The sequence below is a fragment of the Nipponia nippon genome, unplaced genomic scaffold, assembly GCF_047370975.1.
Source record: "Nipponia nippon isolate SJK-2023a ecotype South Korea unplaced genomic scaffold, ASM4737097v1 scaffold_4, whole genome shotgun sequence".
NCBI lineage: Eukaryota > Metazoa > Chordata > Aves > Pelecaniformes > Threskiornithidae > Nipponia > Nipponia nippon.
Genome location: NW_028262358.1, coordinates 68737087 through 68751401, shown reverse-complemented (window position 1 = coordinate 68751401; position 14315 = coordinate 68737087). Strand labels below are relative to the sequence as shown.

The window sequence follows — 14315 nt, the reverse complement described above, 5'->3', positions numbered from 1 at the left end:
ATCTAGATCGATGGAATTAAAAACAAAATAATCAATGGATTTTTTTTTTTATAGCCATTACACTAATGAGTTCTAATAACTCTTTTTTTGCAATGTCAATGTGACATTTGTCATGGAAAGAAAGAGGGAAGAGATGTCACAAGGCATCGTTTCAGGCTGTCATTTGTCCCTATTGCAAATTCATCTAGCTTTGTTTGAATGGGCAGTGATTTCAAATTAGGGTATGGCAGCATACTCTAGGCAAGAGAGCCAGCGTGCAGCCGTCCATCCTGCAACTGAGCCACGGTGCTGAGAGAGCAGGCTCTGCTCCTGCTGAACAGACGGACAAACCCTGGGGGCTGCCCATGCCCCCTCACTCTGGCACCTGTGTGAGATGGAGAACAAAAGAGACCATCGTTTCTTTGCACCAGCCATGTGGAGGAGCGGAAGGAAGCCATCGTTCACTGCAGGGAAAAGGAGGAGGGCAGAGCGCAGAAGCCTCTAGCCCATATAATTGGGGCTGGTAGGGTGTTGCCTCCTGTGATTTTGTTGCCTTGATTGGCACAGGTCTGTTCTGAGAGGCTGAGGGTCTCTAATGGCTCATGTGTAGATCAACATGTCTCTGTAATAGTGTTTTAGGGTTTCTTTTTGTTTTCAATGTTTACTTTAAATAAGATAAAAGTACCTATACCTATGTATTAACAGAAGACTAATCTATGAGCTAAAAGAGCATTATCCTTCTGCTATCATCAGCTCATGTGGAAGACACTGCTCATCACACATTATTAACTGTGGCTACCTGACTGCATAACACCCACTATCCACAGTATAAGCGCAGTTGTGAAAATACCTGCACACACTCTTTTACATGCACTGGAACAAGAGTCTATTAAAGCTGCAAATGCAGCACCCAAGACTGAGAAAGTTCCAGAATTGAAGCTGCCTCTGTGACCTTTATTTAGCCACCTGTGTTTCTGAATTATGCTACAGTCTTTAATTGCGTGATCAAAGTGAACATCTCCTTATTAGTGCGCAACATGGGTTTCTCTCACTGGTATTGAATAACGTGGTTGCCTTCAGTGCCCCAGACTCATTTGCAGCAGAAATTTCTCATCTTCAACATGGGACTAATAACGATTACCCTGCTCAGCCAGGGTCTTAGGAATGTAATCCATGCTTAAGATGTACTCAGAAGCTGCAGTAGGTCAGCTAGCCTAAGAAAATCCAACAAACAATTGAATGTGGATGATATTCAGTAAACAAAGCACAAAGCTGGACTGGGTGATGAAGGTAAAAAGAAATATTGAACAGCAGCATCCAGTGAACCTCTGCTGTGATACATGAAAAAGAATTGGATGTTGATGTAAATTAACACGGGTAAGTTCTCATTCTCACTTTTCTTAATTTTCCAGTATTGTACTTAAATTTCCTTTGGATGCTTGGAAGCATCTTTTTTTTCTTTGCATGAAATACATTATTGTGCTTGGACGGGAAACTATTTTTGAAACATCCAAGCAATCAGGCCAGCAGCATATTCTAATATAATTCAAGCATGAAATATAAGCATGAACTTTAGCTTGCATAGTTACAAATTTTTTCAATGGTCACGAAGTTATCCTGTTGATCTTCAGGCAACAGCAATTAAAAAAATGATGGTATTTTCCTACTGTGTGTTTCAATACTCATTTCCGCATACCAGGAGGAGTATGCACCTGATCTGGCACTCTGAAATGGAATTGGAGAGAGGGAGAAACCTGTTCAGTTTTCATTATACCTTACAGAATTTGGAATAATTCAGCCTGGTCTCTTCAAAAACCCATTGCTTTTCCAAGCAAAGTTATCAGTCTGTCATGCTTTTGTCTCCTGTCATAAAACTGTCATCACAGTCTCTCTGATGTGGCAATGCTGGGGGCACTGGTGAAGCTTCTTGGCTCAGTAGTGCTCAGATTTTGCATGGCAAGCTAGGTTGCTGCAATGAAAGTCACATGGGTCTTCTGCCACAATGTGGGAGCTTCCATGCCTTTCATTACTAATGTCATCAAATACTATCCTGACATCTGGATATATTCCCACCCCATTTGAAGTATCAGCTGTTAATTCCCTCACTGTTGACCTTTCTTACTTCCTTATAATTTGTTGAGCTATCATCCTTTCAACAACCTGCTATTTTTTTTTTTTTCTGAAAAGTGCTGAGAAAGGGTCTGAAACACTGAGTGTTTCTCAAAATAATGGGTACGCTTTTCCATCTGAGCTGTGCATAGGGTCATAATGCCAAGAAAGATCTGTAAGAATCAAAGAATCGGAGGAAAAGCTGGTTGGCAGGAATCCCTGAAAGTCATCTCACCCAACACCCCTCTCAAAGAAAAACAAAGCAAAATTGTGTAATCTTATATTTCAAGGCAGCTTTTGGACCCTATAGTCATGCTATTTGGTTTCTTGACTGTATTTTCCATATCTCCTAATGTTGTTATATCAGAAATTATACTGTAATTTATTGTGTTAATGATATATGAAAAATTCATATATGTCTTGTACCTTGCAAGTCAGTTTAATTCCCTCATCGTGTAATTCTCAAGAATTTTTTTAAAGACTTGTTTAATTTAAAGGTTAAATAATCTCCTTCCATTCCAGTTTGCTGAGTTAGGACTGCTATAAAAAGAATATGTGGTCTAGCCTTAGCTTGAAATAACATCTACACTAAGCAATGGTGGTTTTCAGGTGATACATCCAAACAAAACTGTAGCTATATTTTAATTTGATTTCCTACACTATCCACATATTTTAACGATGGATTTACAAGAACTCTAGAACACTGTACTCCAAAGAGGTTGTTTTTTTTTTCCCCTAAATCTTTTCCAACAAGTCCCCAGCCTTTGGATCTTTCATTAATCACCAGTTTGTTGTAGAAAATAATCTTGTGAAATTGTAAACGTTTCTTGCCAGAACTGTTTTAACTAGCTGCTTTCACCTGGTAATCAGTACTTTGTACAATTTTTTTTTTTTTTTGTTTCATCACAGGCAATAAGTAATGATTCCATGAACCATTTTCCATTAAATTCCTCTTGAGAATGTGAAAATGACAGTCTTTTTTTATGCCTAAATAAATAATGTGATGTTTTTACTAGGGACTACTCTGTGATTAAAAGTTTACACTCCAAGTAGCTGCAACTTCTTCTTTTACCTTTATATGTAGATCCAATTTTATTCTATTCTAGTTGTTAGTTCTGATGCAGTTATGGTCTCCGTGGAAGTTTGTGACCCTGACTCATGCAATGAGGGGAAAAATATTTTTAAAATAAAATGTTTCTTAATAAAAAGATTGACTAAACTACTGATACAAACTGGAAAAAAAATGTCCATTATATTTCTGTGGGAATGGTGTGTCATCTCTGTAGGAACAAACTAGGGCTATTTAGAACATTTCAGCTATATGTTGCCATGCAATAATCTGTTTGAATCCCTCTCAGTGTGATCCAATTCCTGCATTTTCAAAGCTTTCCTTGTTTCAAAACGTGTAAAATGAGGTGAGGTTGTATTTTTGCATGTTTTTTTGTCCATCGAATTAGTGGCATATAGTGCACAATACTTAAAGTATACTCCTGATCCACCATACTCTCTGAATTTTATTTTAAAATGGACTTTTTGTCCTTTATTTTATGTTGTGATTCATCTCATAATGGCTTTGTTCATCAGTGTCTTATCTGTAGATACTGCTTGCTTTCCCTTTGACTACCAGTACCATATCTTTCTTTGTAAAAGAGATGTAAAAATGGTTTTGGCAAAACCCATCTTCAGTGAGTGCAAAAAAATGCACAAAGACACAGTCTATTAGTATCTCAGTGCTAGCTTTTCTTTCTACAAAAGAAATGGCACTTTCAGGGTTATACAGGCTACCCATGTAAAACCTTTATTTGGCACCTCTGCATACTGAAACTGTCCAACTAGCTGATAAGCGGGCACCATGCCACTGAAGCAGATGGGCATAGCTGTAGAGAGCCAAAAGACAATGTATGTGCATCAAGTGTGGATGTTGGTGGCAGGCTTCCCAGTCAGTGATGTCTTAACGATTAAATGTCCCGAGTTTTTTGCATCTGTAGTTACAGAGATGCCAGCCTTACTCCTGTATGGTCTTTGAAAATCTCTCCTGTTTTATTTTTAAATTATAAAGAACTTTTTGAGAATGCTTGATCCAGGAGGTACTTGAGACAAGAAGACTAACAGTAAAGGAAATAGTAAAGATAACCTTTCCCAGTCCAAAAAGGCACATGTTCTCACCCAAAACTGAGATGCAAACTGGAGTTCCAGAGGAAGGAGAGCAAAAGCTTTATTTAGGGTATTCGAGATATACAGTGGAAAGAAGCAACAGGTACCTTCAGAGGAAGAAAATCAGATACAATCAGAGAAATGCAGTTACCGTAATTTTACCAAAAAAGAAGGATTTGGAGGTTACTTCATGAATGAAAGAGACTCAAAGCCATGAATAAGGAACATTATGCTATTCTTTGATTGTATCACATTTAGGGAATTTGGCCAGTCTATGTATATTAAGAGGACTGGACCACAAAATTTCCTGATTACATCACCAGTTTATTCTCAGAACTGGAAGAACCTATTGCATGCAATATTTTTAGCTAATGTTTTTTGATGCAAGTTGAATGTGAAGGAAAAGGTAGTTTCCCTAAGATACACTAAGAGAAGGTTTTTCTTTGTTTCCTGAATAATACAGAGCCAAACGTGCACACAGAGTCAGGTATAAACCTTCCTGAGGGAGGCCATAATTCATCCAATACACAAACAAAGTGTTATGTGTTCTGGTGATTTCAGTAAAGTCTAATATTGATTGATTGATAAATGAGGAAGATATTTTTAGAATAGTACTTCCTTTGAATATATGCAGTCTGGTTTCAGTGTGAAATGAATGTTTTTTAGATACACATAGTCTTAAAATTCCCTGAAGAAATTAGAAAATGAAGTCCATTTTGCATGTTATGCTCTTTTAGAAAGAGTGATGTTTGAGCATCTACTTTTATTTTATTGTTATAGATTCAGATTTCTTTTTTATCTCATTGAATACATTCAAGATTGAAAAACACTGAAAAAATGCCATGTTGTATTAAAACATACTCATCTTGCCAAATCAGGCAGTCTTGCCAATCAGATGTACCAGAAGGGAATAAAGGAAGGGGAAGTGTGTTCTTTGTCCTCCTCCCTCCTCTCCCTCTGGCTCGTTAGCCAGTGAATCAGTCACACTCCTGTGGGCACAGTGACAATCTCACAGGTAGGCACCCCCTACACAAGGAAGTTGCATCTAACCCTGTGCTCACCATACAGTTTCATGCAGCTAGTTTTTGTGCCTCTGCAGTTTGGCTCCATCCACTCCAGCTGTCTTAGCCTCCTAAACAAAATTCAGTCTGGCTCCATAGTATGGTTGGCTCTGAACAGCTATGCTAGTCCCTCTAAAGGCGAACACTCTGCAGATCCAATTTATGTATGTTATCTCCAAAGAATGGGAAGTAACCTTTGCAGTTGACTGGTACTTTCAAAATAGCCACCAACCTCCCAAAACAGAGCTGCCAGCCAGTGACTTTGAAAGTCTGTGTGCTCTGTTCTCCAACCCTGAAGCACCAATTCTCCTAGGTCTTAGGAATTTTTGAAAACTTGTGCTTTAGAAAGCAGTTGAGAGAGAGGTAAGAAAGCACTTGATGGTTCTCACTTATTTTTCCTATGACGAATATATCTTTAGCTTCAATTAAATCTCCTTTGGAATATGAACACCAAGGACCAAACTCAAAGCCCTGTGAACTCAATAGTCAGGCTCCTCATGGCTTTGACTGTTAAGGTGTTAAGTCAAAGAAAATGGAAGGAAGAAAGCAATATCTGGGACGCTGAATACAAACCTCTCAATTTATCAAAAAGATCTTATTGTAAATTGCTTAGTTTTAGCAAGAATTTTGATGTATTCACTGAGGGAGATGGATTCCCTTTATAAATAGTTGCAGTTGGCACTCAAATACTGAGGCGTCAATAAAAGAATCTAAATAAATGTCAGTAGAGTTCTGTTCCTAGCAACAGTATCTATTGATTTTATTTTTTGCATTCTGTTAAAAATGAACACTGAAAGAATTCTGAGTGTCCTGATTTGTATTTTTAATAGGGAATTTAAATAGGCACAGCTCCTAAAAACTCCATTAAAATAAACTTTTCAATGACTGAATTATAATCAAGATTTTTCTTTTTGGTTATTTCTGAAAAAGCCAGAGACACCAAGGAAACAGTCAATACATGTGTAGCTCCACCAATATGCTGATGTCTGAAGCAAATTATGGCTTCCCACCTTTCCAGTGAGAAGCCCTTCTCATTAGATTACAGCAAGAATATATTTCTTGTTTATTTTATTTGGACAAAAACACCTTGCCTTCGTGGCTGCACATTGTCCAGTTCAAGCAGGAGGGAGAGACAATGTTCCCCCCTAGGTCTGGTCACTCAGCAGAATAGGTAAGTTCCTCTTAGGGCTGACTGAGGCTGAAAAGGACCTGGAGAATTGGTCCTCAGCTGGTAGGCTGGTTTACCCTGGGTGAAATGCAAGCATGTGGCAGGGTGAGCACAGCACAGAGTCCACATGGAGAAGCACTGCTACCCCGCAGAGGGGTTGGGCAGTCAGTGAGGCTTGTTGGACTGCTCTCAAGAACTGGTACCATCAGTGGAGCCTCTCGGTATGGTGGTGGTCCCCAGACTGGGCAACGGCAGGGAGGGAGCAATGCTACTTCTTGCTAAGGGGCTATTCACATATTCTGCAGAAAAAAAAAATTACGCAATCTATTCTTGATCATTTTTCCAAATATTTCTTAACAATTGAGGCAGACTTGTACATACAAAACCATTCTTCCACCTATCACTTTTGTGCTAAATATGGAAGACTTTTTTACAGCGGGTTCATTCCATAGTAAGAGTCACTCTCAAGTGAAGCCTTGGATAAAGCAGTAGCAGTTTATAGTAGCCAGTGATCTTGTTCATGTTTCTTTTTCATTGGTAATACATTGGTAAATGTTCTGTGGTGCTACAAGTTAGTGACATTTTACAGCAACAATTCCTGCAGTTTTTCCCCAAGATTTCGTAATAAAAAATATCCATAGAAGACAGCTTGAATTCTTGTGAATCCAGTTTCTACACTGATCGCTATGTATGAACTCTGAGGAAATCCAGGGTTTGAAATGCTTAGTGTCTCAAGAATGGTCTAGAAGGCAGGGTCTGGAAAAATTCTTTCAAAATATTTCTAGCCCTTACATTGAAGAACCAAATGACCTGCAAAATGACATCATTTTCATTTCTATCCTTCTATTTTTCTATGTCAACTATAATATGAATTTAACAGCTGATAAGAACTGCTCAAAAAATAATGCCATTTCAAAGCCATGATTTCAAGTTTTTAGATCTTAGATTTCTAGTGCTAGTAGCTCTTGAGGTAGATCCTGGTAGATTCATGTTGGAATTGGAGCAGAAGGATAGAAGAGATCTAAACAGCACTATTTTAAGGTTCCCTATTGCCTGACCAGCTCAAGTTATGTCTTGAAAAATAGAGATATTACTAGAATTCCAATATAAGGAAAGCATTTTGCTCTCTATTTAAGTGACAATTATCTGTATATCATTTTCCTGGCACATATATTTAATTTGTCATTTCTATTTTGAGACACTTTGTAATCTCTTCCACAAACAAAAGAAAGAATGATGAAAAAACTAGGAAAGTAACATAAGAGGAAAAATATCAATCCATCTGTGAATATATGCATGTATATGTGTGTGTCTGCAACTGGGTGGATATGTACTGTGTTGCAGTAAATTGAGTATTCAGATATTTGAAGTTGCTTCCTGCTGGTAAATGTTTCACAACAAAGATGTGATCAAAAGAAATATAGGAATTGAATGATGAGTGAAGCCAAAACAATTAAATTTCTACTGCTAAGTCAAAAAGATAAATGTCCTGTTATAATTTCTGCTTTACCGTACTTTCTTTAGTACATAAAATGCACATTTGTTAAAAAGGTCATGAGCTTTAACATATGGATGCAGAAGAAACCTAAAAAAAAAACCACCAAAAAAAAACCAAGAGGAAAAGAATTTGAGATGACAAGAAGAAAATTTCTCTGCTCCCCATTTGTAAGAAGAATGGCAGAAATATTGTATTTTTAAAGAAAACTGTTTTTAAAGTAACTCCTTACTTACAGAATACTTTCATTTGGGGATGTAGAATATTATTAACACCCTAGTGTAACATAGTAGATGGACTGAACAATGCTAAAATGTAAGTTATGTATTTCTGCGTGCTTACTTTTACATTTTGGCCATTCACCCTTATAGCATCATATGAAAAGAAATCATTATTTATTAAGAATAGAGTGACTACACTGAGACAATGTTGTGTACCTTTCTTATGAAGGCTGTATAAACAGGGCAATATGTATTCTGAGTTGTTCATGCGTTCTTGGAATGGAGGTTTGTCATTTCATGTTCAGGGTAATATTTTAAGATGGTACAGTTGGACACTGAAACAGAAGCTGAAATACAAATGAAAGTGATGCAGTACCCAAAAGCAGCTGCCATGTTAGCACTTCTCCCAGTCTTTTCCACTAAAACCTAAAGAGCTGTGAATCCAAAAAACAGAAAATGAACAAATGAATGATTCAAGCTTAAGCATTAATGAACCATCAGTGTGCATAGGATACAAGAGACAATAGTTCTCAGATGTCTCTTCAGCAGTCCTTGGGGATATTTTACACTGGTGATGTTTAAATTACTATGTTCTTTTTGTTTATGTGGAAAAAAGGGAGTGCATATCTGCATAGTGCAGTGCTAAAATCTCATTTTTGATGTCACCGGTATGAGATTTTTAATGGGCTCTGTGACACTGGGAATTTTGCCTTGGAAGAGTTTAGCTTTCCAAACAGCAAGGGTGGAGTGATCTGTGTCAGACACTGAGAAATGAACCGAGCCCTGGAAGTGTCTTTTCCTCTCAATTGACTGTAATGGGAATCTAGATACTACTCAGAGGAGGACATCTGCATTGCAGACATCTAAATGTGGGCAGATGGATACCACTCCAGCAGTAATGCGCTCTATAGAAATCCAGATTCTCTTAGGCAAAAGGAGATGGAGCTATGACTTCAGAAAAAAATAAATCTCTGCTGTGCGTTCTAGGCCCAGCATAATTCTGGCACACAATAAAATGGAAACAAAACAGAAGAAGCCAAAAGAAAATAGAAGCCCGGTGAGTCCCACCCAAGCTATAACTCCTGATTCCTCTTTGGAGTCAGGCTGTGTTTTCTGATCCTGCTCTGCACTGGAGGCTTCCCGCTGAGGTGTGGCTCCTGCTGGCTTCTAGAGATGGACTTTCCACCATGCTGTGCTGCCCACACCCTCATCAGCTCTCAGGGAAGAGCCTCAGGCAATGGGAATGGGACGAAAACAGCAAAATGTGCAGGGCAGACTAAATTAGAGAATGGTGCCTACTAAGTGGCCACATGAAGTCACGCTGTAGACTTCATTGCCACTTCAAATGGACTTCTCCCAGGGGAGTCTAGGTGAGGTCTTTTACTAGTTCCAGGACAGTGGAAACAAGAGAGGCAGAACTTTTGCTGTTTGGTGCTGAAGAGGTTTGAACAGGCAACACCACAGACAGTTATGACAACTAAACCATGGGCTTCGCTGTTCAGGAACAGCTGACTCCACCAAATAGTTGTTTCTATTTCAGAGGGGCTTTTCAGAGGTAAGCAGAGCTGTAGGCACCTCAAAGATTAGCTGAATGTTTTCAGTAAGTTTAGATAGTATGTTGGTGCCAAGTATTCAGAATTCTGCTTGTTATCAGATTTGATGGGGAAAAGATAAGTTTGATAATTATATTTCTAAGTGATGTATCTTCATAGACAGAGGAAATTAGGGGAAAATAACTTTAGAAGCAAAGCTTATGATAATTGTGGACAGTTGTTACTGTGCTATTTGAAAGAAGAGCTCCTTTCCAGACATGCTGGGCTCAAGGTAATCTTTGAACAACTCAAGTACTGTTGCCCAGGTAGCATAAACAATCACATTTGTAATCACTATGGGAAATGTAGTAATTGTCTTTTTAGAAATGCATTTAGTTTCTTTTTCCTGAATGGAGCATGGAAGGGTCTTGAGGCATAATATTTTCAGATTTGGAAGAATATAAAACTAAAATTGTGTACATTTCTAAAGAGAAAATAAGCTGCAAATCACTAACCACAACAACAATTCAATGGCTTTGAATTGCACAAGGTAGTATCTTGCAGGTCTGGAGCCCTTGTATCCCACAGTCAAATGTGATTGAAATTGACTCGCATATCCAAAAAGAATCTGGGAGCAAGAGAAATGCCGTGTAAAGTTCTGTGAAAAAATGCTTACATTTAAAATGCTCATAGCTATCAGAGTTGCTCACTATTTATACTTGAAAGGTATGTGACATATTTCTCCTTCAGGCAAAGTGACAAGAGTATTAGATGTGAGTTCTGGTGACCAGATTTATGTCAAAGGCAGTAGTGAGCTACCTGGACCTGTGGTTCTTGTGCCTTTGTGATCATTTTTCTATTGAGCTGCTGAATAAAGTCTAGTCATTTAATTTCTTTGACCTTCAGTTTCCCTGTTAGTAAAAAGGAGACAATGTGACTTAGACAACTTTGAGAGAAGTGTGAAGAGGGATGTATGGATTCTTCTTACTGTTACAAGTGTTTTGACATTTCAGTTTCCCATTCCCCAAGAAAAAAGAAATCCTATATTAATTTGTGATGATTCATAACAAATTTTCAAACCTGTAACAACACAGTGTCAATAAATCATAAAGTAGGTAATTCTTCTCATAATTCTTTGTAGAGGGTTATAAATTCATGTTTACTTGAAGAATGGGAAGCGTATTCTACCATATAAGAGCTGTATTGATATAATTTATTTTACAAAAAAAAAAGTAACTTTTATTGATTGGCTACAACTTTGCAAAATAGCAAATATTTAAATCTTCAGTCTCAGCCTTCCAGTTATACCTCTTTCCAGTGTGGATTTCCATAAAAATAATAAGCTGTGTTGTCATTGCTATGCCTCCTGCTTGGGCAAGTGTGTGTTCATCAAGGTTCTTGTCTTGTTGATATGTGACTGCTGTGGCATTGTGGTGGCTTCTGTCACACAATGCAGCTGTCTTGAACTCCCACATGTGAGAAAAAAATACAGCTATAGCCCTTCGAAGAACTCTTATAAAATTTTTTTCTAATTAGATACATATAACAGAGAGTACCAGAAGGATTTGTTCATTGTTACAGACCTTCAGAGCTGAATTTCCGCAACAATTTGCTGAAACACATCGACAACAAGAGGCATTTATGACTGCATGTGATCCAGAGATAAGAGATGTGCTAGATCTGAAGCATCTGAAATAAGAAGCAGTAGGAAGCAGAAGCATCCTTGTATTTCAAGATAATTATACTCAGTGTTTATCCGCAGAATTCAGGCAGCAAACACTTAATATAACATTTCAAAAGGAAGCAGTTTAAAACATACGTTTTAAAGACATTTTTAAACCTTATCCGTAGTCCAATAACAGCAGATGCTTTTTAAAATAGTGTATCTAAAAGTCAGATAAATTTGTTGGTTTTTTGGTGATAGACTAGACAGTGGAAAAGAGAAGTTTCACTTCTTCATGTAAGCATAATGCTCCCTTCCGGGACAAACAGCTCCAAAGTGCCTTGGAGTGTTCTGCTGGATGTGCTGTGCGCAGGGAGATTTTTAATGAGCTGTTGCTTACGTGCAATGTGACAAGTTGTGCAATGAACAGCCAATCTAATGAAACCTAGTTTCTGGTGGCTCTCTCCCACATTTTTTCTCCTTCGTGTGGACTGATAAAAGATTATCTTGTAAGTCTTTCTCTGTATGAGGACTTAATAGAGTATCTCTTCCCATTCGTAGGCCTATTTTCCTGAAACTTTTGTGAAAAAAAATCTTTGAATCTTCTAGGCTTTTGTCCAGTTTGCTTAAAATTGTTCAGGAGCACAGAAGTTCTTTCAAGGGAACAAACATTGCATGGATTTTACTGCTTAAGTCTCATTTCTTTGGGAAACCAGTCTAAATGCAGTATTTAGAATTTTCACTATAAGAAATCCAATTATCTTTGTGTGTCAGAAGGAATACTTGTATTAACTCCATCAGAATATATGTATACTTGTATATAACATTAAAATATTAAAATATTTGGCAAAAAACGGCAAGTTAAAATGCTGCAAAGTTAGAAAAAAATGCCAAATTAAGGTTATTGAATCTAAATTAGTGTTTCCTTCTCTTGTTCTGGTAGTTACAATGCTCCATGTTACATGTGAAGTCAAGTGTACTATAAGCAAGCTACAAGAAAATGAAATGCTCAATATACTTAATGTCTTAATGTCTTTTTAAAAAAAAATGTGTTAAGACCATGCGCCTGAATTAAGTTCCTATGTTCCAAAGTTTTATGAGCAGCCTACATTCAAAGAGTAGATGTACATTAGAGAGGCCATGAAAACTCCATCCCTGGAGATATTCAGACCTCAGCTGGACAAATCCCTGCACAATTTGATCTATGCTGGTCGTGCTTTGAGCAGAGATCGGACCAGGTGACCTCCAGAGGATCCCTCCCGACTTAAATAAATCTATGAGCAGTGACCAGATCGATGGATCAGAAGAAGTATATGTAATCTGTATGCTTTAAATTACTTAAAATTACTTCTCTGTAAAGCAATTCAAACCTTTAAAAGTTTTAGCTTCCATTAGATCAAAACAATATTTATTATAATTCTTTAAAATCTATACATGGTTTACCTAATAGCCAGGCTGGTTGGCAATTATTTGGTTATCCATAAAAATAAGAAATCAGCACAGGCCTAAATTTTACTCATGTTGGATATAGTCTCACTTTAGATCTCCTGAGAAAGGACAGAATTGTATTGTTTTCACAGTATCTAGAAGATTAAGTAGAAAATGGCAGGTCAAACGGTAGACAATCTGATGCAAAACAGCACTTCCAAGAGAAATGCAAGAAGAATCCTACATAGGTTGTTACTGAGTTTAGAGAATGAGATTGTCATTCATGGCAAACAATGGTTTGTCATATATTTTTTATAAGGGATGGATAGTGTACAGTCTAAAATATTGTCTGCTTATTCAGAAGGTGATATAATACAGAGGTGTGCAGAAAACATTTTCCTGATTTGGAAAAGTAGTTTAACAAAATTTAATCAGCACAGTTTGGAGAAAAGACACCAAAACAAGAGTAAGTCTGTAAATACTTGAGAGAAATGGATTGGTGATATAAAAGGAGGAAATAGCCCTCAGCTATAACAGGTAGGGAATAGTGTCGTGTCTCAGTCATATTTCACACGTATGTGGTGCCATGGGTCTGTGGAATGAAATTAGCAAACATGCAGAATTGAATTGTGAACAACTAGAGGATAGCTACAACAGCCATTAGAAAAACAGTTGTAGATCCTAAGGTTTATTAGATGATGGAATAATTTATCAAGGGAAGTTCTCAAGCACAAGCATTAGATAAGAGTAGCAACAGCAGGTCAAACTTTATTATACAAGATCTTCCAGCATTACGGCAGGGAAATGTAGTTTCCAGTCCTAGCACATAAGGTCTTATGAATACAAAAAAGAAGCAAAGTAGTGGGCAGAAGGAGAGAAAACATATACTCCATTACTCACATCAGATATGTGAATAAAAAGTTTGGCAACCACCAATAAACAGATATTGCTTAAGTATGAATACTTCTCCTATACACTGTAAAGCAAAACCAAACCAAACCAAAAAAAAAGAAACCCAAAGAAATTGGCCATTTAAAATACAGTCTGCCCCTGAGGGTGTTGAATAATTATGAGCCATGCTTTGGAATGTCACAAACTATATTGATAGAGGCAGCTCTCATGACCAAATCCCTCCATATTTTGTAGAAATACTGCAAAATAACCTATATATATATATAGGTTTAGTTTCTTGACACTAAATCTGCAGTGTTGCAGAATCCAGTGCTTACTTCAGCTAGATTTTGTTATTTAGTAAGTTATATTTGAATAACCATTTGAATAAACAGGTCTGCACTTCTCACATATAATTGATATTACATGCCTCTCTTGATATTGCAATATTTCCCATTTGAACAATAATAAGAGATCCAGATTAGTCTCAAATTCAAATGTCAGCTCTATCAACTGTTTTATCAGATGCAGATTTTCTGGTGCATATTCACTAGGTCACTACATTGTGTCTGTGAAAGGGAAGAATTTGTTCTTGATTCTCTTTTATATGTAAC

At 37.3% G+C, this 14315-nt stretch overlaps 1 protein-coding gene across 1 annotated transcript in view; it reads left to right on the top strand.

The window, feature by feature from the left end:
* The window catches only part of NKAIN2 (sodium/potassium transporting ATPase interacting 2), a 549497-nt gene that overhangs the window by 274670 nt on the left and 260512 nt on the right, over positions 1 to 14315 (top strand). The gene's annotated exons all lie outside the window — the stretch shown is intronic.